This window comes from Heterodontus francisci, chromosome 7, assembly GCF_036365525.1.
Source record: "Heterodontus francisci isolate sHetFra1 chromosome 7, sHetFra1.hap1, whole genome shotgun sequence".
NCBI lineage: Eukaryota > Metazoa > Chordata > Chondrichthyes > Heterodontiformes > Heterodontidae > Heterodontus > Heterodontus francisci.
Genome location: NC_090377.1, coordinates 41,804,902 through 41,832,358, shown reverse-complemented (window position 1 = coordinate 41,832,358; position 27,457 = coordinate 41,804,902). Strand labels below are relative to the sequence as shown.

Sequence of the window (27,457 nt, the reverse complement as noted above, 5' to 3'; positions counted from 1 at the left end):
GCGCCATCAAGATTATGGATAAGTCATTGTAAATCTATAAATTTTATTCATTCGCATATGTTGATTGTGGTCCCATCACAGAGCGATGGTCGGTGGGGTGGTGGTGGGGGTACGGGTGGGTGGGTGGGGGGGTGCCATGTTGCCTCACCACCGCCGGGAGGATCGGGCCGGGCCTGCCTGCGACGAGGTCCGTGGCGAGCCTCATCTGGGGCCAGCTTCAGGCACCCCCTACCATGGATCCCGACATCGAGGTCTCCTTAAAATCCAGCCCCAGGTTTCAGAGGAACCTTGAGGTTCATGTGCATAGATTTTTGGAGGTGGCAGGACATATTGAGAGATTAGTCAGCAAAGCATACAGGATCTTGGACTTCATAAATAAAGGTATTGAGTACAAAAACAGTGAAGTTATGCTGAGCCTTTATAATAGGAACATAGGACTAGGAGTAGGCCATTCAACCCATTGAGCCTGCCCCACCATTCAATATGATCATGGCTGATCATCCATTTCAATGCCTTTTTCCCACACTATCCTCATATCCCCTTATGTCATTTGTATTTAGAAATCTGTCAATCTCTGCTTTAAACACACTCAATGATTGAGCTCCCGCACATCCTCTGGGGTAGAGAATTCCAAAGATTCACAACCCTCTGAGTAAAGACATTTATCCTCATCTCCTTATCCTCATCCATCTAAGTGGCTTCCCCCGTATTTTGAAATTGTGTCCCCTGGTTCTAGACTCCCCAACCAGGGGAAACATCTTACCTGCATCTACCCTGTCTATCCCTTTAAGTATTTTGCAGCTGTCAATGAGATCACCTTTCATTCTTCAAAACTCTAGAGAATATAAGACCAGTTTCCCCAATCTCTCTTCATAAGACAGTGCCGCCATCCCAGGAACAAGTCTGGTGAACCTTCGTTGCACTCCCTCTATGGCAATAATATCCTTCCTACGGTACCAAAACTGCACACAGTACTCCAAGTGCGGTGTAACCAAGGTTCTATGCAATTGAAACAAGACTTCACTACTCCTGTACTCAAATCTTGTTGTGATAAATGCTAACATACCATTAACCTTCCTAATTGCTTGCTGCACCTGCATGTTAGCTTTCACAGATTTATTGACAAGGACACCCCGGTCCCTTTGTACATCTACACTTCCAAATCTCTTACCATTTAAGAAATACTCTGCACATCTATTCCTCCTACCAAAGTGGATAACTAGAGTATTGCATCCAGTTCTGGTCACTACACTTTAGGAAGGATATGAGCATCCTTGAGAGGATGCAGAAGTGATTTACCAGAATGGTCCCAGGGATGAGGAATTTTAGCTACAAAGTTAGAGAGAATAGAATAGAATAGAGAGATACAGCACTGAAACAGGTCCTTCAGCCCACCAAGTCTGTGCTGACCATCAACCACCCATTTATACTAATCCTACCTTAATCCCATATTCCCTACCACATCCCCACCTTCCCTCAATTCTCCTACCACCTACCTATACTAGGAGCAATTTACAAAGGCTGATTGACTTATCAACCTGCAAGTCTCTGGCTGTGGGAGGAAACCAGAGCACCTTGCGGAAACCCACACAGTCACAGGGAGAACTTGCAAACTCCACACAGGCAGTACCCAGAACCGAATCCAGGTTGCTGGAGCTGTGAGGCTGCGGTGCTAACCACTGCGCCACTGTGCCGCACCTGGTTGGAGAAGGTTGGAGAAGCTGGGGTTGTTTTCCTTGGAGCAAAGGAAATTGAAGGGAGATTTGGTAGAGGTGTACAAGATTCTGGCACGTTTATATAAGGTAGACAAAAGAAAACTGTTCTCATTAGCTGATTATACAAGGACTAGTGAACACAGATTTAAGATTTTGGGCAAGAGCTACGGGGTGGATGTGAGGAAGAGCTTTTTTACGCAGCGACTGGTAATGACCTAGAACTCACTCTCCACGAGAGTGGTAGAAGTGGAGATGATGAACGATTTCACAAGGAAATAGGATGGGCACTTGAGGCAAATAAACTTGCAGGGCTATGGGGATATAGGGCTGGATTTTATGTTGGACGGATGGGAGCTGGCCACCGATGTAAAAGTCAGTGGCAAACCCACTTCTGCCTTGCCTGGGGATCTGTCCCACATTTTACGGGTCCCCAGGCTTTAATTGCTCCGAGGCAGGACTTCCACCCGCTTGAGGGAGGAAGTCCCGCCTTATTGAGCTACTGGCCAATCAGCGGGCTGGCAGCTCTTAGTCCCAGTATCGCCACTGGGAGCGGTGGCCACTGCTGGGACTGCCGCCCAGCTGACCGCAGAGGAAGACATGGAGCCGGGATATAAGGTGAGTTTTGGTTGCCTCGCTGGGGGTAATCGGTTGGGCACCGGTGAGGCAAGGGTGGTCATTTGGGGGGAAGGTGAGAGTGTTGGGTCCTGCAGGTGGTTGGAGAAGCCGGGACGCCCCTCCATTGGGCACCCTGTACACGATTATCAGGGCCCACCCCCGGGGCACTGAGAAGCTGCCTGCTTTTCCCATGCAGTTTTTCCCGGCTTCAGGACGCCTGCTTGCCACACATAAAATCCACGTGGAGGCAGGCGACGGCCCTGAAGTGGCCGTTAATTGGCCTGGGACAGGTAGCCCATTTTTGCCCCCCCTCCCCGGCTCTACGTAAAAGAGGGCGGAGGTGGGAGTGGGTTGGGAAAGCGTCCCGGAGCCTCCCGCTCTATTTGACGCCACCACCCCCTCCCCCCCGCACCACCATCCGGCTCGTTGGTGTGGCGTAAAATTCAGGCCATGGCAGGGGAATGGGACTGATTGGATTGCTCATCAGAGAGCAGGCATGGACTTGATGGGCCGAATGGCCTCCCTTTGTGCCATATTGACTCTGTGACGTTTTGGCTCGATGGCCTGCATTATATATTTTAATGAATTAATGATCAAATTGTAGTCAATAAGTTAATTTAGCAGCTATGCAAAGCAATTGATTGCACTAAATTATTCTTGCTAACTGGTGTAAACATAACACGGCTGAGTGAGGTAGGGTGAAACTTTGCCAGAATTAATAGTACTGTCCAGTAGCTGCTGCTTTTGATTACAAAAGCATTCCTTTTATTCAGTCATGTGTCTACAAGCACAGCTACCCTGGTATGGAACGGAGTAAGGAAGCATTAATTTTAGAATGCAGAATAGCACTCAGAAGGGTGCAGAGAAACTACATCTCCTTTGAGAAATGAAGAGACAGATTGGTACATTTGTGTCACAATTGAAAGTAATTAGTTAAGGTTTGAGGAACGACTTCATTCCCAGGGCTTGTGCCGATCATCAAATTCAGCCAATGGGGTTGCATTGTGTAGCAGCTGTTCTTAGACTGTGCAATTCCACCTCTAGAACACAGTCCTAGTATTGTATATAAAATGGGTGGTAGTATCACACATGCAGTTTTACAGTGCTGGTAAGCAGTTCAAATATGATTCAGGTCTTTTTATCCTGGTAAGTGATGTTGTTACTTCTCTGTACTTGCATGATTTCTGTTTTGTAGAATCAATATCAATAATGATGCATCACTGGAGTTATTTTCTGAAGAATCATATGCATTAAAGTGTTTTTCTAAGTTCAAATGCATCTTTTAGAGCTTCATAACTAATAAACTGTTTTCATAGTATGTCCCTTGTTGGCTTATGTGTTTTAATTTAAACATGCTGTAAGCAAATAGAGCAACATTTTAGATTGCAAATCTTTAAAATCAAAGACTTCCTTTTTTTTTTGTTTCATCTTCTCATTTATGTGTGGGCTGCAAAATGTGAGTTCGTAACTGGTTGTGTTATTGGAGAGTATCCTCACAGATGAAAAGGAAATTTAATTCATGGATCAGTTGATCGTAAAATATTTATATCCACTTTTAGTGATTTCTTTATTGTGTAGAAGACATGTGTCTGTGTCTGATCAAAATAAGAGAGTGCTGTGGGACTGTTAAGGTAGCTGAATGGAAAGCTACCTTTAGGGAGTCCTGTATTTTTTTTGTAGTGTAACAGCATTTATTAAGTGTTCTTTGTTGAAAGCAGAAACAAATCTTTGGATGGAAGACAATTGCAGTTTTTATGTACAGTCCTTTTGTGGCTTACTGAATATTTGCTTTTTTATAAGTAAATTAATAAAACATTGGATTATACAGGTGAATTAGTTATTGCATCTCTAGTTGTTACAGATTTGCTGGAAATAACCCTGCCCCATCCCCCACAGTGTTTTATCAAGTGTTTTCATGTATATGCTGCAAGCACTACCACTATGAGGCAACAGAAGTCTTTCTGATTAAGACTTTTTCAACATGTCCACTGAAAAAGTGATGAATTTGATGAGCTGCCTGTGTGAAACAAAGGTTTGGGAGTACATTTACAAGCACTCCCAAGCAGCCATGCTGTGCGAGAGAAGAAAGAGCATTTTTCCCTTTAACAAACTATGTCATGTGTGTTGTTGATGAAGAAATCCTTAATTGTTTACTTTTGTGCATAAGTATTAAGTTAGGCAGCATCTCTAGCTCATCAGCTTCCATCAATTGTATTACTGCTGGATCACTGAATGCTTTGAGGACCACTGTCAATCCTGTAAAGGGGTTATTTCTGATTAATTATCATAAGGAAACACACAAAACATGTGTCACAAGAAAGCAGCATTTCCTTAATCTCTGGGTCAAAACCTATTCGGTATTACAGCATGTGATAAAGGATCTGTTTAGTATTTTGCTTATAAATAATTTCAAGACGGTGTGTAAGGTCCATCTGGAGGAGAGAACATGATTAACATTCATTTCATTTTGATTGTTCTACTACAAATTCCTTGCTGTATAACAACATGTTTGTGACAGACAGGAACTCTTTAAATCTCAGCAAAAACTTGGAGTAAATTATCATGTCAGTCTAACTGAAAAGATCATGGAGACTTCTGGTAGTTGACTCCATTATTCCAGGGATTAGGCTTTTTTTTTGAGGGGAAGGAGTCGCCTGCTTGTAAAATAAGTTACAAAAATTAGCTGTTTAGAGGTATTTACCCAATGCATTAAAAATGTATTTTGTATTATATTGTCAGGCTTCCTAACACCTTTCAACAACATAGCCTGATAATTATCCATACTCATGATGCAAAGAATTACTTATTTTATTTTGTAGGGTGTGGAGGAAATGGGTCTCTGATATAGTAAAGCAAGTCTTCCTGTATTATACATATAGTTTCCAATAAAAAACGATGGGCCAGTTTTGAACTTGCATTGGCATTACTCTAATAATAATGACAATCCACTGTGCGCACACACCAGTAATGCATGTTGATGTTTAATATGTTTCTACTTTGTGTTTACTGCATGAAGCTAAGGCTCTGGGAGGAAACCACAGTCCTAACTGAGCCAGCAAGTTATATAAAATCTGGGTGAATAGCAGACAATTATAGCAGCCACAGAAAAGACCATTCCCCTTATGTCAATTATATACTTTTAGGCATCAGATTAAAAGTTGGCATCATTCATACTTAATATCTCCTGTCTTCCCAAGTACAGGCATGGAGATAGTGTTCAAATTAGGTTGATGTACAAAATTTATAAAACTTGTTAATATTTCTGTGGGGGGTATTATATAGTTGCACTCAATGGCAGTGAAACTCTTTTTTTTCCTGTCAACTTAAAAATATAAAATATTGAGAACTACAATGACACCCCCTCAAGCTAGGAAATACATTGCTATGTTAATTTGTGACAAAAAAACGCCCTGCCAATATGATTTCTCCCTAAAAAATCTTGTGGGTGAAATTGATCTGAGATCTCCATTGAAGTCGATGCAGCAGGAAATCAGGCGAGGTAAAAAAACAGGTTGTCATTCATTTTTGTGCCACTGCCCAAGATCAATTTCACCCCAATAAAGTGGCAAAAAATCCAATTACATAGACAGAGCAGAATATTGAAATGGAATGTGTGAAACAAACCTGGGCTCTCTATTGATTCATTTCATTTTGTATTTTTCAACTTTCTCCATGTACAGTGAGACCTATTGCCAAAATCACCACCTAACATTTGAAAACCAACATTAAAAAGACATTTTCTCTTTATAGAAGCATTGGAAACATGCTGTCAAAATGCAGGAGTTCCCACAATCACCATTATTTCTTTCTCGTAATCCATTAATACAGGAAGATTCAACAGCTGCCCAGGCACTGCTTGACACCAGCTCTGGACAATAACTTTTACCATGTCATATGTATCAATCCAACTCCCTGCCATCCAACACTCAGCAGCATAGCTATTGTAATACAAGTTATTAACTCCGTAGGCACTCTGTTTTCTTCGCTTTGTATATCATATAATGTATTCAGCCTTGACTACATTAAAATGGTACTTTTTTATTTTTAACATCACTTTATAAAACCATCTAGCTAAAAGTAATTATGCTAGAGAATATGATACAAAATACTACCATGGAACATATTGTAAGAAGTTAACATTAGCAAATCTTTCCCAACAGACTTTCACCACAATGTTGATGGAACACAGTGTGCAGGGGGACCTTAATCTGCAGTCTATATTTCTTAAGAATTTGTCTGAGTGTACCATACAAAATGTTATAATGTTGCAAGTTCAAGTACATGTTCTGCTTTCTTTGGTGGAAACAGGGTGTTTCTGCTGTGCTAATGTAATGTGACCTTCCTCTTTGTTCATGGATATTTTCTTAAAACATTGAAAAGGTGATGAGATTGGAAACTATTGCCTACAATCATGCTTTGGAGCGGGAGATGCATACAAACTCCTCTGCACTGCAGCTGATTTCCTGCCTATTGAATTATGCAGTTGGAGCTGGTCAAATAGCAGTGCTGTCTTCACACTGTTACCTATTAGCAGCATAGTGTCTGAGGCAGCAGTTCCAGAAAGAGAAATTATAGCCAAATGTGTCCAAACTGATCTCTTGAATTTTTTTTAGTTGGTGTACAATATTATCTGATCTATTTCAGTTTATATGAATGAGATCTCAAATTGATTGAAGCTTGAAGTACAGTGCAACTAAAAACAATCTGAAGGGGAGCTATTGGCTTAGTATTCAGATTATCCAGATTCACAATACTAGCATGTTGCCAGAGTAAATACATGTTTAATGATATTCAGGTCAGAACAGAATAGCGAAATGCAGACATCCAATTAGAGGCCAGGCTAATAAAATGCAAACCTACTGGGGGAGTGCTCACAATTGGAGAGCTCACAATTTGAGAGCAACATGAAGCTGAATTGCTCACTTTGTTTGCAGTTTCTGTTCTCCGTTTGCTTGAACTAATGAGATTTAAAATGTTTTTTTGCTGACTTCTGATTGTGTATACCAGCAGTATGCTTAGTTTATCATTCAAGGAAAGCAGCAGACTAAAGATGGTCAGAAATGGATATTGCTGTAAGTAGTGCATTGTTCTTGGCATCTTTTCATGGAAAAAAAAAGAGAAACTGTTGTTTTTCTACCTCTAGAGGGTATTGTATCTCTCAAGCATTTTCATTACTTTGAAGTAACAAAGTATTGATTTCTTCCTCTATCTTCTGTCCTTCTGCTGTCATAACACTTAAGGTTTATTATAATGCAATTCACTTAAAACTGGGATAAGTATTGCCAAAGTGGTGTAAGATGAGGCTCATTAAACAGTATTTTCTTCAGTATAATGCATTATGGCTGGCTTAAATAAGTTTCAGACTGATAATTATTGTTTGAGGTGTTATGGCTAAATGTCTAGTGTGTCTGAGAAGAACTTCTAATTTCTTTAGGTTATAGTCTAATCTGTAATTTGAGATTTCAGTTCCTTTGGGGCGAGGAAATGATGGGCTGATTCCACTTTATTCTTCCTGTGGGCCGTCATTACTGAATTATTGCTAGTTGGTGCAACAGATGCTCAGTAGGATTCTACTGTTGATTGAACTGTAATGGCCATGACAGCAGGGAAGGTCAGTATGACAGGGATCAATTGATGGACCAGATGAAATATGTACACTTACTTGATATCTGATGTACTGTATGATTTATGTAATATTGCAGTAGTAAATGTTAATTTTTCCTTGAGCTCCAGTAAGATTTCTGTACCCAACCTCTTCCATTTTTGTAATCTAGAGAGAATACATTCTACCAATTGTGGCTTTTAACCCTGTCAAGGAAACTAGTTAATTACATTGTGGTTTATCTTGGTCTGTGGCAGGTCAATTTGGATCAGCTGCTTGTCATCACCATTTTAGATGATCTGCAATCAGATATAAATAAAATTCTCATTACCTGTGTCTACATGACAATTTTGCCACATGTTCAAATTTAATCAAACATATTTAGAAAACCTACCCACAATAAAACCATATTATATCCTTAACTTATTTAATAGATGTTGCACTATCAACATATGAGATAATGCTTACGGATATACAATTTCATAGATATACAATTTTCAGTGGAAATTGGAAATGGTTTGATTCCAAACTTGGATAAATGTGTTCAACACTTCATTGCAGGATTCCATTTGGTACAATAGCATAGTTAAGTTAGGCATGGACTAATAATGCAGAGAATATGGGAGTAATTTCAACTTTGATTGTCTAAAATGAGTTTTATGCCTTTTGATAAAATTTAGAAGAGATATAAAATGGGTGATAGAGAATTGACAACCTATTTTACACTATCGCACATCAAAATTATCCCTTATGAGTTTGAATCTTACCCTGGCAGCTTAAGAATTTTTATTCAATTTATTAAAAAAAGCTGGTAGCAATAAAAGGTTGCTTTGAAGCTGTCGGTTTGTTTAAAAAAAAAACACAACTGGTTCACCAATGTTTAGGGAAATAAACCTGTCATCCTTACCCAATTGGACTTCTGGTTAACTCTTAACTGCCCTCTGAAGTGGTCTAGTTAGCTGTATCAAAACTATGCCACCTACTCAAGCAACCAGGGATTAGCAACAAATATCAGCCTTGCCAGTGATGGTCATGTCCCAAGAATGAATATTTGAAAAAAAAAATCATGGACTAAAGAAAGCCCCCCTTTAAACAACTAGCAATTACACCACCATCAATGAACAAAAGGCTCATTATGTCATAAAAATGTTTGCACTGTTACAACTGGGTGAGGAAGGGGTTTCAGGCTTTCCTCTTGCCCCTTTCCTGGCTTGGCCGTAACAGGGTTTATCTTTTAAAACACAATGATTTTTAGCTTACCCCCACAGTGGAGAGCATGGATACCTGACCCGAACCTGATGGGATCGACATGTGTCAGGTTCTGGTCGGGTCTGGTCGCTCTTCCGGGTCCAACATTTTGGTTCGGGTAGGGCTGGGTCAGACACAGTGACAGCCAGGATATCAAGGCAGGAAACACTCTGCACTAGTTTGCAGTGAGTGATTCCATCCAAGGTAGAGCACAACCTCTTTAACATAATCAACTTTATTCCGGTGGTTGGGTCGGGTTGGGTCGGCCGCGGGGAAAAAAATGAAAGGACTCAGGCCGGTTTGGGCTCGGGTTGCATGTGGTTCTGTTAGGCTCAGGTCGGGTTTTATTTGCAGACCCGAACAGGCCTTTACCTCAGTGAGCCCTTGCTCATTGCACTGTAATTGTATTTGCAACTGAACCAGACAGGTTTTCTTAAACTTTCATCTTTTTTGTTTAAGCCTATTAGCCTTATCACTCTAACCTGGTTAAAATTACTAAAATACGCAATGCAACCCTGCTCGCTGCCAATGTGGGTTCCCTGGGACTTTGCTGCAGAGAGAGAGAGAGGGATCTTGGTTTTCAAATTGCAGTCTGTTCTTCTTTTTTTTTTTGTGAGGCACACTTCCAAAAAGCCCCAGTCTGGGCAGCATGTTAGGTCATGTGACCATCTCTGTTTGAAACAGCCACTTCTGGGAGGGTTATTGGATTTCAGAGCCTCAGACATTCTCGGTGGGGAGTGGAGTTTTGTCTCTTACAAGGTCAAAAGCTGTCGGTGTCTTTTGATCATCACTATTGTCCAGGCCAATCTTGTTAATTGAATCAAGGAGCACCCCATTGTCTCTCCATTCATGTCTCTAATGTGCGACCATATTTTCAGCCCCTCAGTTCTGTTTTGTTTTAAACAAGTTCTTTGCAATGTCCAGTAAAGTTTCAAGTAGTATGACAAAATTAATGTTTCCATTTGGCAGCTGTGATCTCTGTCACACCTCCACCATTCGCTGAATGAAATGCAATATTAGCAGCATTTCAATATAAGTTAGAAGGAAGAGAAAATACAGGAAAGCATGCATATATTTCTCTCATTCATAAATCTTAAAATTTGTTTCAGCCTGTCTTTTTTTTTTCTTTGTAGCAGTGCTGCTTTGAACTGACCCTTTGCCTTGAGGTGGGTCTGAGATAGTTATGTGTTGCCCAAAGGGTTTAAAGTTTCTTTATCAGCTTTCAATAAATTGGGATTGGGCATCCCAATAAACATGTGATTCTTGGAGGTTTGATGTTTGCATTTTTCCATAATTGTCTAAGGTGCCTTTGTTGTTTTTGGGGTCTGCAGGGAGTTTGTTAGATTGCATTACCTCAGTGTGAGCTCTGATCATGGAAGTCTGCAGTGGGCAGATCCGCTCTGACCTCTCTTTCAGTGCTCTACTGCTTCAAGCAAGTGCTTTTAACTTCAGGGCATTGTTGGTTCCCTTTTCTCCTGACTGTGAGGGAAGGTTCTTTGCTAATCTTCCCTTTTGTCCTCTGGGACACTTCTGCATACAAGTATTTGTCCAAATTCCACTGAAGTCCACTGCAGCACTTCGACTAGGTGAGGCATCACCCTAACTGTTTCTCTGTCCTCTTGAGGACCTTCTTTATCCCTGAAGGTTTCTGCAGATGCTGTTAGTAGCCCTGGTAGGGTGCTTCGGTTGTCTGCATTTACATAGGAGGATGTGGGGTCTTATTTTTCAAACCTTTTGGGGTTAGTTGTCTGGCCAGTAGGGGTTTTCATTTGGGCATCCTTCTGGACCTCCTTTTAACTTGTCCTTTTTGTCCCCTTCCTCTTACTGTCTGCCAGACCTGTGCCTGTCTGTCTCCTTTTGTCTCGGCATAGGTCCCTGACAATGCCCCAGCCTTCTGCTGGAGGGTTTCCCAAAAGCCAGTACAGGAATTAGGGGTGCAGATTTCACTACACGTTGGGGCTTTCTCTCAAACTGGCACGTGTAGCAAGTTCTACAGTACTCCACAACATCTTTGTGGAGTCAAACTGCTGCCGTTTGCGGGATTTGGTTTCTCGTATACTGAAATATACAGCCATTGTCAACTCATGGACCATTGAGTATTTTCTCTCTGGTACCTCTGTGGCACCACATACTGGTGAACCACTGCCCACTCTTTGACCTTAGGTCTGTGAAGAGAACTCCATTTCCTCATCAGCACCTCATTCTTCAAATAGCAGCAATCAGGGACTCCCTCTGCTTCAAGTTTAGTTTGGGCAGCCTGTGCTAACTTTCTCAATACTGGGTCGGCTCACTGAGCCTCAGCTAGGGAAGATCCATTTACTCCATTCCCTGGGTCCTCTAACTTTCCAAAGAAAGTTTCAGACATAGACATTTTAGTTATCTGTCTGCAGTGCTAATTCAGTCTCCTCTGGGGCAGCTGGTTTGATCATGGCCTGATTCACTACACATTCAAGGAAACTGCAGGGGACTGTCCTCTGCCACTGCCCTGTCTCTCTGCCCTCTTTCAGTCTCTTTCATGACTGGGGAAGCTACCACCTTTGCCCTTGCCAGATCATTACCTAGGAGCAGGGCAAGCCCGTCCACAGGCAAACTAAGGACAATTCTCAGTCACAGGTCCCGAAACTAGGTGGCACTCCAGGTGCACCTGGTGTAAAGGTATGGGTGTATACTGCCCTCCAATACCATTTACCACCATTCTGGTATTTACTGCACTTGCTGGGGGGAAAGGTCATCCCTTTTCCCAGCAAAAGGGATCTAGTGGCCCCTGTATCCCTGAGGATGACTATGGGCTTGCTTGCCCCACTTGAGTAAGGATTTTGTATCCAAAGGGAGAATAACTCCAGATAACCTTCAGGGATTCTGGTACCTTAACCCAATCAGACAGGTTTTCTTAGGTTTGAACAAGAAAGATGCAAGTTTATTAGTCTTATCACTAACCCAGTTAAAATTACTAAAGTACATGATGTAACCCTGCTCACATGCATACGACACACACACAAATAGATATAGAGGGAAAGAAAGAGTTGGAGGGTAGGTTGAAGTAGAGTTGACAATGGAATACAGTTACTGTCTTTTGATTTAATGTCCTTGATTGAAGTTAAGTTCTGGAGTTCTCATTGGGGTTCAGTGCACAATTTCAGACTTGCTTCTCTGGTACCAGAAAGCCGAAGATATGCTTTGTCTGTAGTCTTGCAGTGTACCCTGCCAATGCGGGTTCCCTGGGACTTTGCTGGAGAGAGAGACAGAGAGAGAGGGATCTTCTCCTTGGTTTTCAAATTGCAGTCTGTTCCTTTTTGAGGCACAATTCCAAAAAAGCCCCAGTCTGGGCAGCATGTCAGGCATGTGGCCAGCTTTGTCTGAAACAACCACTTCTTGGAGGGTGGTTGGATTGGTCCATGCCAATCCTATTTGAATCAAGGAGCACCCCCATTGTCTATCCACTCATGTGTCTCAGAATACAAATATGCAACCATGTTTTCAGCCGCTCAGTTCTGATTTTTCTTTGCAATCTCCAGTAAAGTTTCAAGCAGTGACCCATATAACAAAATTAATGTTTCCACTTGGCAGGTGTGATTTCTGTCACAACTGTGTCCCTTTAGTCAACCTAATTATTTTTTCTGGTATTTTGATTTATTCTGTAATTGAACTTTCTGAATTACTTCTGTTTATATCCAAGGTGTAAACAGCATATCGAGGAACGTTTGGATGTATTATTTAGTTAACAGATGATTTTGTCCCCTATAGTTACTCAGTCCAGATTCATTCCTGTATTTAAAAAAAAATCAACCAAATAGAGACAAATTGATATCTTTCTATCATTGGGAGGATAAGTACCTCCTTCATCTAGGAATATAAACATACTTTTCCATGTAAATGATGTTGGTGATATACATTAGCTACTTGCCATTCTTCTGTTCTGAATTCTTGCACCCACTCCTGCTGTAATCAAATGTACAGTCTGTATGTCTTATCCAAAGTTTTTGTTTCCTACATGCCAGTACTGTACAAACCAAGAGCCAAATTAAATCGAGCAAGTTATTTCACATTATTTATGATTGCTGGATTAAAAGGAATATAGCAGTGTTATTACTAGATCACAAGAAAAGCATGGATGATGGAAGTCATTCAGCCCATTGGTTCACACCCAGAAATACCCTAAAGTTCCTTCATTGCAGTTTGTTGTAGGTTTTCAAATGATTGTTGTGTTTTTGCCTCAATTGCTCTATCTGAAAATCCAGTCCATACACTAATCGTTCTTTTCTGTAAAGAACTTCCTGTTATCGCTGCTAAATTCGCCCTTGTTCCTTTTGTCCTCCTTACACATTTTAATCTAAAGTAATGTTTGGCATTGACTTTTTTTTCATGCCATTAACTATTTTATACACTTGTAGAAGATCCCTGTTACCAGTGATCAATTTATTACTTCTGTACTGTTTCCGGTGCATTTCAATGACAATAATGGGATACACTTAAGATGTGGTCTGACTAGAGCATTATACAGTTTGCTTATGCTTATTCTACTGTTCTATGCAATTCAATGTTCTAGTAGCTTTGTTGATTTCTTCTCTGCATTGGGTTCACATGTTTAGTATCAAGCCGTCTAAAATACCTAGGTCTTGTTCAACTTTAGCTGTAGTTATTTCAACATGGTTCACGGAGTACACATGCCACCTATTTTTTTTTTTTCCTTGCACATAATGCCTTGTACTTGTCTGCATTAACTTAAACCTGCTAATATTTCATCCCAAAACATATTTTGCCCAAAGTATTCTGTAATTTATTAGCTGATTCCACTCCTCTTCATTTTGGTGTTTTCTGTAAATTTCTCCAATTTGTGATGAGTTTTTGAATCCATGTTGTTGATGTAAATTGGAAACTGTAGTGGTCCTAACACTAATTCATGGGGCACTCTGCTTAGTATTTTCTATCACCCTGCCATAATTCTGAAATTGAATACCTGTTTCCTATCCTTCAGCCAATTTCTTAGTCATCTCCAAAATTTCCCCCTATCCTCAAAGCTTTCATGAAGTTTGTCAGATATCCTTTGGAAGAATAATTACACCAGAGTGTTTCACAGTGGACTTGGAATGTAATCTTCTCAGAGGTTAAGGTGATTGACCAGGCAGGACCTTTTCCTTCTGTATTCCTAATGATTGCTATTTAGTACATTGTTGTTGTACAGATAATGCTCAAATTTGCTTCTAATAACTGAATCCATTTTTTTAAACACAGGATTAAAGTGAGACTAATGTGTCTGTATTGTCTGTAATTATGTGCACCTATTTTGCTGCTGTTTTTTGGAAACAGGCCATTGTGATGCTCATTTTCAATCTCCTTGCATCTCCTGCTGACTCTCAATGATTATTAATACCTTGTGAATCTCCTTTCAAGTTTCTCTTAGCATTTATGAATAAGTGTTATCTATGCCTGGAAGTATATTGGTTTTGAGCCCTTTTTAGCCTGCCTAGAACTTTAATCACTTTTTAAAAAAAAAAAAATTCTTTCATGGGATGAGGGCGTTGCTGGCTAGGCCAGCATTTCTTGCCCATACCTAATTGCCCTTGAGAAGGTGGTAGTGAGCTGCCTTCTTGAACTGCTGCAGTCCATCTATTGCAGGTACTCACTCAGTGCTGTTAGGGAGGGAGCTCCAGGATTTTGATCCAGCGATAATGAAGGAATGCCGATATATTTCCAAGTCAGGATGGCATGTGGCTTGGAGGGGAACTTGCTGGTGATGCTGTTCCGATGCGTCTGCTGCACTTGTCCTTCTGGATGGAAGAGGATGTGGGGTTGAAAGATGCTGTCGAAGGAGCCTTGGTGAGCTGTTGTAGTGCATCTTGTCTATGGTAAACACTGCCACCATGTGCCAGTGGTGGAGGAAGTGAATGTTGAAGGTAGTGGATGGGCTGCCGATCAAGTGGGCTGCTTTGTCCTGAATGAAGTTTAGTTTCCTGAATAGTATTGGAGCTGCACCCATCAAGGCAAGTGGAGAGTATTCCATTACACTCCTGACTTATATCTTGGAGATGATGGACAGGCTTTGGGGAATCAGGAGGTGGGCTACTCGCCAAAGAATTCCCAGTCTCTGGCCTTCTCTTGTAGCCACAGTTTTTATGTAGCTGCTGTAGTTCAGTTTCTGGTCAATGGTACCTCCAAGATGTTGGTGGGGAATTCAGCGATGGTAATGTCAAGGGGAGATGGGTAAATTTTTTTATTTTTTATTTGGAGATCGTCATTGCCTGGCACTTGTGTGGCGTGAATATAACTTGCCACTTATCAGACCAAGCCTGAATGTTGTCCAGGTCTCACTGCATATGGACAGGGACTGCTTCAGTAACTGAGGAGTTGTGAATGGTACTGAATATTGTGCAATCATCAGTGAACATCCCCACCTCTGCCTTATGACGGAGGGAAGGTCATTGATAAAGCAACTGAAGATGGTTGGGCCTAGGACACTACCTTGAGGAACTCCTGCAGTGATTTCCTGGGGCTGAGATCAGCCTCCAACAACCGCAATCATTTTCCTTTGTGCACATATAAGAAAGTCATTAACTTTATCTAGGTTATCTTGGTTTAGAAAGGCATATTGCCTTCCCTTATATATTCCCTAGTGAATACTTGGAGGATGTAAATACTCTGAATGAATAATTGCAATATTGTGCTTGTCTGCTTCCAATCTATTAACCACTTTTATGGTTTTCCCCTCACTCTCCTTTTATTGTTTTAACACTGAAACAATGGTAACTTGCACCTAACCTGCCCAGTGGGAAACAGAAAAAGTTGTCTGTCGAGCAGTTTGGTGTGAATAGGGTTGAGGGAGCAGAAGTGGGTCTCATGGACAAGATGAGCTCATAGGGCATGAAGCCAGTTAGAGAAACTAGAGAAACATGAGTTCAAGGTTGGGGCCAAGGGGAATCTTGGGGGGGGGGGGATGTTCAGTTTAGTGGGTTATAGGAGAAGGGAAGGAAGTGGCAGAGGCAGTTGAACAGATAGTCTCAGGTCTCAATCTTGATGAGAAAAGAGGTCCATGATCTCCCCCCTACTTGTTAGAGGTGAGGGTGGAAGAGGCAGAGAGAAGGGTTTAAGAAAACAATTTGCACTGAAGAAGTTGGGGTTATCTTTGCATTCCAGAATGATCCTGCATTAGTGACTGGTTTTGACAGAGGAGAGCAGGATATGATTGTGCCGGATCTGGCGATGAATGGTAAAACCAGTTGTCTGCCATAAATGTTTAAGTCTGCGCCCCTTTGACTTAAGGGAGCAGGGATGAGGGCTGTACTGGGGAATGACAAGGGTGAGTGTGTAATGGTTTTAAAGGAAAAGAAGGTACAGGCTAAGAATGGGTTAGCAAAATCCCCATGGATTAAGGAGACAGCAAAGGTTGTGGAAGCTGTAGTATAAGGATGTAAAGGGTTAATAGCAAACACTGAAACCCCTCCCACTGTACGAGTGGTGATGTAACAGTCACATGAGATAGGCTTGAAGGTATAGCAGCATGAAGGATGATAGCTGAGGTGGCTTGCTGCGAGTGTATATAGTAACAGTAAATAAAGAATTGTTAGTTTACCTTCACTGAAGTTGAAGAATTTCTCCAGAATGCCCCACAATGCTACTAATACAAACCCAACAATCAACGTGGTGGCAATGGTGAAAGCGACCAGGAGAATTTGAAGATCTCCTTATCTTTGGAAGAAACACCAGGGGAACAACAGAGAAATTTAAAGATAAATACTGGCCTGGTACAGTAAGAAGACTACTTCCCCTTCTTACCAGCAGAAAAGGCTATGAAGAGCTCTGCAGCCTCTCTGACCACAGCACAGAAGCGTGGGGCCCTGCATCGGTACTTCCAGCACATCAGTGGCTGGGTCCGAGTCTTCATGTCGTGTGATGATCCAGGATCAGTGAGACACTGAAACTGGCCATTTATTTAAACAGAGCACTGGGGAAAAAGAAATTGGGTGTAGAACGCGATCTTGGTCGAATTGGCGACGAGGGAGGTGAGTACAGTCGGCAGTCATTGCTCAGCCTTGTTGAAGATAAAAAGTATGGGAAAGGTCGGGGAGTGCAGGAAAGCCCCGAACAGAGTCTAAAGCCAAGCCTGAAAATTTTTAAACTAAAGGGGAACACCCTAGCAAACAAATGGAAGCAATGTAGATCCAAAATTGGGAATGCCTGAGTTTCCAGAATCAAGAAGGGGGCGGCGCAGTGGTTAGCACCGCAGCCTCACAGCTCCAGGGACCCGGGTTCAATTCTGGGTACTGCCTGTGGAGTTTGCAAGTTCTCCCTGTGACTGGGTTTTCGCCAGGTGCTCCGGTTTCCTCCCACAGCCAAAGACTTGCAGGTGATGGGTAAATTGGCCATTATAAATTGCCTCTAGTGTAGGTAGGTGGTAAGGAATATGGGATTTCTATAGGGTTAGTATAAATGGGTGGTTGTTGGTTGGCACAGACTCGGTGGGCCAAAGGGCCTGTTTCAGTGCTGTATCTCTAAATAATAAAATAATAAAAAAAAAAAAATCTGGGGGAGATGTAGTATAAGGTTGTAAATGATTATAACTGAAGCCAATGAGACCTGTCCCACTGAGTTATGATGTAACCGTCATGAGCGGCATGAAGGTATAGCAGCACGAAGGATCCTAGCTTAGGTGGTTTGCAGAGAATGTATACAGTATCTGTAAATAATTTTGTTAACCTTTACTGGAGTCTAAGACTTTCTCTAGAATGCCCTACAATGCTACAAATACAAACCCAACAACGCAACAGAAGCTTGTGGCTATGTGCTAGTTCATATTGATGTTACGATGACTGTTCACGTGCAGTCCAAAGCTATTGCTCCCCTTATCTAGAGTGCAGTGCCTGAATTTTAGAGGGTGAAAAGTGTGCTGGTGCCCAAGGAAGGAGCAGAAAGTAGTTGGAAGTTTACTTTCCCTGCCCTGGTCCAATCATTGAATTTTTTTCTGCATTAGCCTTGCTTCTGGTACCATTGCCTTTTATAAATCACAAAACATTTTGGGGAAATTTTCTGCTCTTCCACTGTGGTGGGTTTGGAGGCAGGGAGAGCATGTAATTGGGTGCGATGGTGACTTGGGGTGTGGAGGGGGGGAACCCCGCCACCTTCCTGCCTCTGTCAAAATTCAGTCTGGGGCGGGAAGGCCTGTGAATGGCCTTCCTGCCCCACCACCAATTGAGACCCTTAAGTGGGCAATAATACCAATTAAGTGCCTCATCACACCGCCGCAATTATCCCAGCAGCGGGTGGGCCTGTTGCCGCACAGGGAGCACGGCAAGAAAAACCATGGTGGGGATGCGGTACTGCCTAAACGAGGGACCCAGCATCTGGATCCCACTGACAGCCACCCCCCCTGCCCTTGCTTCCGACATCCCTCCCCCATAACATGCACCCTGCCGCCTCCCACCCTGACTTATCTGTGGCCTGGGTCCAGCGCTGTTCCTGGACCTTAATTGAGTGCTCCACCTCTGCGGTTGCACTGATGAGTTAAAGAGCTGCCGACCTCTGGCTGGCAGCTCTCAGGGTGGGATTTCTATCACCAGTGTCCTTGATCCCCCTGGAGGGCCCGCCGCTGTCGAGTTAGGTGCTTAATTGGCACTTGATTCAGTGGGCCTCCCACAGAAGGAGCGACGTGAGATTCAAGCCGCACTTTTGACGGAGGTCGAGACCCCCATTGCCTGAACAAAATCCAAACTTTTGTGTGGATTTCTCCCATGAAGGCCCAGCAATCTTTCTTTCTTTTTCTCTCTCTCTTTTCTCTCTCTTGACCACCCCACCCCCCACCTTGCCTCAAGCTCCTTAGAAGGTTTACAGATTGTTTTTCATGAAATTGTGAGCTCTTCATCTGCTCTTTTCTACCGTTCCCTTGTCCTTTTCTGGCTGGCCATTGCCAGATCTTCCAGTGGATGATATTCTTAGTGAGACACAACCACTTGTGAGCCAACCAGGGCAGCAGCCAGTCTGTGTCAAATCGTTTCTGATTTACCTGCTGTTTTCCCCAATACGCTGTTGCAATTTTCAGCCAAACTCGACTTTTTAAGGACTGCACTTATTTCCAAACACCCCAGTATAGTATTCCTGTTTTACACAGCATGTGAGCTAGAGAAGTGGCAATTAATATTTAAATGAGCTGATCCAGCAAATTTTAGCAGATTCAGCTCTTCAGGGCATTGACAGGTACAACTCTAGAGTCATTGGAGCAAATCTGGTGCATCTGGAGCCAATCCATGTGGAATTTTGCAGCTCTGATATCTGCTCAGATTGAGTTTTTTATATCATCTTGCAGTAATTCTCAGTTTTAAAAGTGGCAAGGGATTAAAATTAAAAATATAAAATCATAATTTATAGTTTTCAAAGAATAATGAACCGAGCCATGAAATTGATTCCGTAAAGCACAATAGAAGTCTGAATATATTTTAATAAAAAAATTCAGTTGGACTTATCCATTCAGCCAGTAACTGTTGTTTTCTACATGGCATAAATGCCTCTATTGGTAGAAAAAGACAAATCTTCTGGCTCATAAGCAATAAATAGGAGAACTATGAGTAGAACCGACCATAATATAAAATATAAAGAATTGATTCCTTACATGAACCAAGTTCCTTAAGGTCTGAAAGTCCTACAACTCATGTCAGTCTTGCCTTTAGACATAAGAGCAGGTGGGATTGACAGTGACTGGCATGATGGAAATTCCTTCATGCGAGACATTGGGCTGGATTTTCTCTGTTGGGTCGTGATCCTGACATCAGCCTCAATTCCAGGTTGGGAACCAGAAAGTAGCTGCGATGGAACATTGTTCACTATCTTCCCAGACGTGGTCTGCGGGAGCCCTGTCAAATTCAGGATTGTGGACCGACCAGTGAAGGGGAGGTCCAATAGGAAGGCGCACAACCATGTCCAGCCGGCAGCCCCACTGGGAGAGGTGGGTGCTGCTGAGACAAGCCTGAGACAGTGAGGGTGCCTCAAAATGGAGGCACTCTCTGCAGAATTGTAAAATGTTTAAAACCCTTGATGGCCTGACACCTGAAGGCTGCACTGTAGAGGGAAAGTGCCTCCACAGGATGGCCTGTGGCCATCCCCATCACAGTGGGTCTGTGCTGGGGTAATGGAGAGGAGGCATCGATTGGTCACCAACCCCCCAGCCACGGCCGGCCAGCTAATTACAGGGCTCAGGCTTTAGCAGGGGGTCTGACTGTCATCGAAGATCCTGGTAGCATCATATCTCTCCCGCTACTGGGCCAAATTGGCAACCTGCTGCTCTTGGGTGGGTCGCCTCTGCTGCGCTGTCCCCACCTCTGGCAAGATTGCTCAGAGGCAGGAACGCATTGGGTAGCCAACCCAATGTGCTCTTTGCCGATTTTTTTTTTTTTTTTTTTTTTTATTTTTTTTTTATTTTGCTCCCAGTCCGTCTCCTAACCCGCCTCTGCAGGAATGGGAAAATTCAACCCATCTTTCCCATTATGACATGTATGATGCAATTTGCATAATATTGCTTTTTTATTTCTAATACCTTACTTGTTCTATTCTTGCTAATATTTTGCAGTTTTCCATAATTCTCTTGTAATTACTACTTTTCCTCATCTGCACAAACGTCCTGTGTTGCTCTTTGGCAGTAATAGTCCTGCCTTACCTTTTTTCTCATTGAAGAGCTGGAACCTGTCATAGCCGCTAAGTGCATTGCACTGTTGAACTACAAGAAAGCCCCCAGCGAGTTAACATCCGTAGCACTTAAAGCAGCCGGAAGCACTGCACAAAGAACAGCCAGGCGCTGTGCAAATGACTACTGGCAACACCTATACAGTCATATTCAGCAGGCCTCCGACACTGGAAACATCAGAGGAATGTATGATGGCATGAAGAGAGCTCTTGGGCCAACCATCAAGAAGATTGCCCCCCTCAAATCTAAATCAGGGGACATAATCACTGACCAACGCAAGCAAATGGACCGCTGGGTTGAGCACTACGGGGAGAATGTTGTCACTGAGACTGCCCTCCATGCAGCCCAGCCTCTCCCAGTCATGGATGAGCTGGACGTACAGCCAACAAAATCGGAACTCCGTGATGCCATTGATTCTCTAGCCAGCGGAAAAGCCCCTGGGAAGGACAGCATTACCCCTGAAATAATCAACAGTGCCAAGCCTGCTGTACTCTCAGCACTACATGAACTGCTTTGTCTGTGCTGGGACGAGGGAGCAGTACCTCAGGATATGCGCGATGCCAATATCATCACCCTCTATAAAAACAAAGGTGACTGTGGTGATTGCAACAACTACCATGGAATCTCCCTGCTCAGCATAGTGGGGAAAGTCTTTGCTCGAGCTGCTTTAAACAGAATCCAGAAGCTGGCCGAGCGCGTCTACCCTGAGGCACAGTGTGACTTTTGTGCAGAGAGATCGACCATTGACATGCTGTTCTCCCTTCATCAGATACAGGAGAAATGCTGCGAACAACAGATGCCCCTCTACGTTGCTTTCATCTCACCAAAGCCTTTGACCCTGTCAGCAGAAGTGGTCTCTTCAGACTACTAGATAAAATTGGTTGTCCACCAAAGCTACTAGTTATCATCACCTCATTCCATGACCATATGAAATGCACAATTCAACATAGCGGCACCTCATCAGACCCCTTTCCTATCCTGAGTGGCGTGAAACAAGGCTGTGTTCTCACACCCACACTTTTTGGGATTTTCTTCTCCCTGCTGCTCTCATGCGTTCAGTTCTTCAGAAGGGCGGCGCAGTGGTTAGCACCACAGCCTCACAGCTCCAGGGACCCGGGTTCGATTCTGGGTACTGCCTGTGTGGAGTTTGCAAGTTCTCCCTGTGTTTGCATGGGTTTTCTCCGGGTGCTCCGGTTTCCTCCCACAAGCCAAAAGACTTGCAGGTTAATAGGTAAATTGGCCATTATAAATTGTCACTAGTGTAGGTAGTTGGTAGGGAAATATAGGGACAGGTGGGGATATTTGGTAGGAATATGGGATTAGTGTAGGATTAGTATAAATGGGTGTTTGATGTTCGGCACAGACTCGGTGGGCCGAAGGGCCTGTTTCAGTGCTGTATCTCCTAATCTAAACTAATCAAGAAGGAATTTTCCTCTGCACAAGATCATGGGGCAGGTTGTTCAAACTTGCCCCTCCTAAGAGCGAAGTCCAAAGTATGGAAAGTCCTCATCAGGGAACCCCTCTTTGCTGACTATGCTGCTTTAACATCTCACATGGAAGAGTGTCTGCAGAGTCTCATCAACAGGTTTGCGGCTGCCTGCAACAAATTTGGCCTAACCATCAGCCTCAAGAAAACAAACATCATGGGACAGGACGTCAGAAATGCTCCATCCATCAATATTGGCGACCACGCTCTGGAAGTGGTTCAAGAGTTCACCTACCTAGGCTCAACTAGCGCCAGTAACCTGTCTCTAGATGCATAAATCAACAAGCGCATGGGAAAGGCTTCCACTGCTATGTCCAGACTGGCCAAGAGAGTGTGGGGAAAATGGCGCACTGACACTGAACACAAGTCTGTGTGTATCAAGCCTGTGTCCTCAGTACCTTGCTCTATGGCAGCGAGGCCTGGACAACATATGTCAGCCGAGAGCGACGTCTCAATTCATTCCATCTTCGCTGCCTCCAGAGAATACTTGGCATCAGGTGGCAGGACAGAAGTCCTCGAGGCGGCCAACACCCCAGCTTATACACTACTGAGTCAGTGGCGCTTGAGATGGCTTGGCCATGTGAGCCGCATGGAAGATGGCAGGATCCCCAAAGACACTGTACAGCGAGCTCGCCACTGGTATCTGACCCACTGGCCGACCATGTCTCCACTTTAAAGACGTCTGCAAACGCGACATGAAGTCCTGTGACATTGATCACAAGTCGTGGGAGTCAGTTGCCAGCGTTCGCCAGAGCTGGTGGGCAGCCATAAAGGCAGGGCTAAAGTGTGGCGAGCCGAAGAGACTTAGTAGTTGGCAGGAAAAAAGACAGGCGCAAGGGGAGAGCCAACTGTAACAGCCCCGACAAACAAATTTTTCTGCAGCACCTGTGGAAGAGCCAGTCACTCTAGAATTGGCCTTTATAGCCACTCCAGGCGCTGCTCCACACACCACTGACCACCTCCAGGCGCTTACCCATTGTCTCTCGAGATAAGGAGCCCAAAGAACCTTTTGCATTCTTTTTTATGTTGGGTATCTTCTTTCTAATGTCCTTCCATAGTATTATGTCTATTCTGTAATGGCTTGCCTTGGTTTGTTTCCTCTCTGCATGCTGGGGATGTGTCATCAAAAAATGTGCTTACATTTACCTGCACTCAGTCCTTTTTTCTTGCCTGGTCTTTAACCCTTTTCTCCAAAGTTACTGACTTTGCAGCTGGATTATCGAATTCTCAAAGATATTGTGCTAAAGTGCTGCTTGAAGATTTTTAAAGATTCATTCAATTGCTAATGGAATCCAATTTTCTCTCAAACTGCATATGAAAAACGCGTGTTTCCTTGATTTCATTAATGTTGACAAAGGACCTGGTTTTCCCATCTTTGTTTGTGAAAACAGGAATTCCTACCTCCCATGCCAGGAAAGTTCACTTGCATTCATGATCAAAGATTTTCTAACACAGCAAGTACCTTGGTTACCATGAGAAAAGTCTTGATGTTTTTCCTGCCACGTACCTCCCATTAAAGGGATGAGGATTATTTTAGTCAAGCCATGAAACAAAAGCAGCTAGCTAACTATCTTGCACAGTACAAATTCGAACATTTGTTTGCCCACATTTGTCTGAATTTCATCAATAATTGACCCAAAGTAAACAGAAGTTCACCTAATTCAAAAGTCCAGGACTGCAATTGAATAATCAGATAAATTAGAATGAGATGAATCATGGCAATATAACTCTAGGAAATAACTTTTATAAAAGTACAAACTCATTGTAATTTTAAAACTACAGCACAATACTGGCTGAACATTCAGATTAGTTCTCTTGCCTACATTATTAGTGACTACACTTTAAAAATACTTCCTTGGCTGTAAAGTGACTTGGGGCATCCTGAGGTCATTGAAAGGCACCATGTAAAAGCAAGATCCTCCTTTTTCTCTTTCCTTCAAGGAAATTCAGTTGTCAAATGGGAAGAAAGGCTTGGGCGTGTATTTTCTCTGAATCTATGCGGACCTAAAAAGGGTTACTTTAACATTGATGTGCTTATGTATTGTAGTTTGAATAAATTCAGTGTCTCCAGATTCTTAAAAGTTCATTCCTCCTTATAACAATCATGCCAGACTTTTTATTTCACTATCTGTTAGACTGTTCAAGTTTAAAGAATCAACCTTCATACAATTAACAGGGTCAGAACAACAAAACGTTTGCAAGGTAAACATTGACCAAACAGTATAGTTTTAAGATATCCACCAAACAAGCTGTGTGGAATCATAACATTGCCAAACCAACAGAAATACCCAGTGATTATAAAGCAGAATGTGTCTTGGGACATTCCAAGAATAAATTTGAAATGGAAGGATTGCTGCTGTGGCTTATTCTGTGTTTGCAATCATTGAGCACTGGATACAGCAAAGACTTTGGGCTCCAACAACATCCCAGCTGTACTGCTGAAAACCTGTGCTCCAGAACCAGCTGCTCCTCCTGCTGAGCTGTTCCAGTATAGCTAAAACAGACATCTACCCACAAAATGAAAAATTGCTTTGATATGTTCTGTTACAAAAAATAGAACAAATCTAATCTGGCCGATTACTGTCATCTGCTTACACTCAATCATCAGCAAAGTAATGGAAGGTATTATTGAAAGTACTATCAAGTGTTTCTTGCTCACCAATAACCTGCTCACCAATGCTTAGTTTAGATTCCTCCAGGGCTACTCGACTCAAGACCTCACAATAGCCTTGGTCCAAACATGGACAAAAGAGCTGAATGCCAGTGGTGAAGTGAGAGCGATTGCCCTTGACATCAAGGCAGCATTTGACTGTGTCACCAAGGAGTCTTGGCAAAATTGAAGTCAATGGGAATCGGGGGTGGGGGGATCTCTCCACTGGCTGGAGTCATGCCTAACACAAAGGAAGATGGTTGTGATTGTTGGAGGCCAATTGTCTCACCCCTAGGACATTGCTGCAGGTGTTCCTCCGAGTCGTGTCCTAAGCTCAATCATCAGCTGCTTCATCAATGACCTTCCCTCCATCATAAGGTCAGAAGTGGGGATGTTTGCAGATTACAGTGTTCAGTTCCATTCGCAATTCCTCAGATAATGAAGCAATCCATGTCTGCATGCAGCAAAACCTGGACAACATTGAGGCTTGTTGATAAGTCTTGCTGACTTGACAAGTCAAGCATTATCCACACCACACAAGTGCCAGACATTGACCACAGTAATGCCAATGCCAACGACTTATAAATCAAGACTCTTAAAGTCTCTTAATCAAGAGATTTGGTACAAAAATTACAAGTTACAATTTTTTTCAAACATAAACCAATGTAGATTGACAACTGGTTTATAAACCTCATTAGTGGTTGACTTAATTTCATAACAGATCAGAGCTCTTTACAAAAACTATATTGCTGCCTTGTTTGTGTTTAAAGAAGCCTAATTTTAGGGACCTGTGTCCCAATGGATGTCTGACAAAAGTCTGACATGACTGAGTCAGGCCATTTTTCCAGAGTGCAGAGTAGCTGTCTAAGACAGGCATTTGGCTAGCATAGACTTATGAGGGGCCTAATGCCTGATTTAGGATCCCTTGGGGAAACTATGTCCAGATGTCAGGTCTGCTCCCAAAAATGGAGGTCTGTCCCTCTATCCCCCTCTCACTCTCTTCCCCTTCTCCACTCCCACGTTATGGGGATTTAAGGGAGCTCTCTCTCTTGGAAAGCTCAGTAGTCTCCTTCCCCACCCACCTCTGGCGGGGGTCGTTCTCTCTCTCCACCCCCCCCACCCCCATACCTGGACCTCGGAGAGGCAGCTGGCATTTTGGTACCTGGGTTTATCCTGCTTTGTGTGAATGAAACCAGGACTCCCAAGTCTGTCCTTCCTCCTCAGGGTCTGTTACCTGCTCCATGCGGTAGGGCTAAGTGTCTAGAATCTGCCAACAGATACATTCTCTCCAGTTCAAGTACCAACTTTGGGACCACAGGCTATATCACCCCATAATTGATACACATATGTCAGCATGTAGCACAAAGTACCTGAGTGCATAATCACTATAGGCTTGGCAAAGCAACATACTTTGGCAGGCCCAACTTCTGGCATCCTCTTCAGTCGGTTCCTCGGAGTCTAGGTACTTGCCTGGGTGCAACTGGGTGTGCATGCACAATCCTGAACTAGGTGCACATGCAAAGAAGGACTATTTTAAAAATCCCAAGTTGTCAGAGCCTTCTCTCAAAATTGCGAGAGGCTGAATTTGAGCAGTCGTATCTCTTCTCAATCAATTCATGACTGACATGTCTGTGACAGCTCCAGTGAGTGTCTAACCACCTCCCCTTGATATCCATTGTCATTATCATCAAATTCTCCATCAACATTCTGGGGTCACCATTGACCAGAAGCTCAAATGGATCAGCCACATAAATACTAGAATCCCTGATTAAAACTAGGAGAATGTTCATTTCATGCAATATATTTGGAATAGCATAAAGAAAATTACAGCACAAGAACAGGCCCTTCGGCCCTCCAAGCCTGCGCCGATCCAGATCCTCTGTCGCCTATTTTCTAAGGGTCTGTATCTCTCTGCTTCCTGCCCATTCATGTATCTGTCTAGATGCATCTTTAAAAGATGCTATCGTGCCCACATCTACCACATCTGCTGGCAATGCGTTTCAGGCACCCACCACCCTCTGCGTAAAGAACTTTCCACGCATATCCCCCCTAAACTTTTCCCCTCTCTCTTTGAACTCGTGACCCCTAGTAATTGGCATGTTAGTTGTCTTCAGTTGACAGTGCTAATAAGATTGCATGGTAAATAGGAGTTGCTGTGCTAGTATTTAAAGAAAATCAATTTCTTTTATTGTTAACCCAAAATCTTTGTCATTTTCTGTCAACAAAACAAATGTGTAGACATATACAGATTAACTTACGTTGATTTTTTTTGTGGTTTTTTTTTAAGAACATTTTTAATGCAGTTTCCAAATTCAAGCTTTGCAATAATAAATACTACTTTTCCATGTCCTTGTACCCCACCATATCTGAAAATTTGGGCATAATTTATATTTTAGAATATTTGGAGAATTGCACTTGTTCTCTCTTTGGAGAGAACAATTAACTGATGCCTCTCTATTGCTAATGTATGTTTCAC

The 27,457-nt window shown here is 42.8% G+C and overlaps 1 protein-coding gene across 6 annotated transcripts in view; it reads left to right on the top strand.

The window, feature by feature from the left end:
- The first annotated feature begins 3,394 nt into the window (after nt 1–3,394).
- The window catches only part of thsd7ba (thrombospondin, type I, domain containing 7Ba), a 953,049-nt gene continuing 928,986 nt past the window's right edge, over nt 3,395–27,457 (top strand). For 4 of the 6 annotated variants that reach the window (XM_068035036.1, XM_068035034.1, XM_068035033.1 and 1 more), the window contains exon 1: nt 7,169–7,402. The gene's annotated coding sequence lies outside the window, so the exon portion shown is untranslated. Of the gene's footprint in view, nt 3,477–7,168; nt 7,403–7,868; nt 7,942–27,457 lie in introns of those variants that run through there. The other 2 variants (XM_068035032.1, XM_068035031.1) reach the window with 2 other exon arrangements.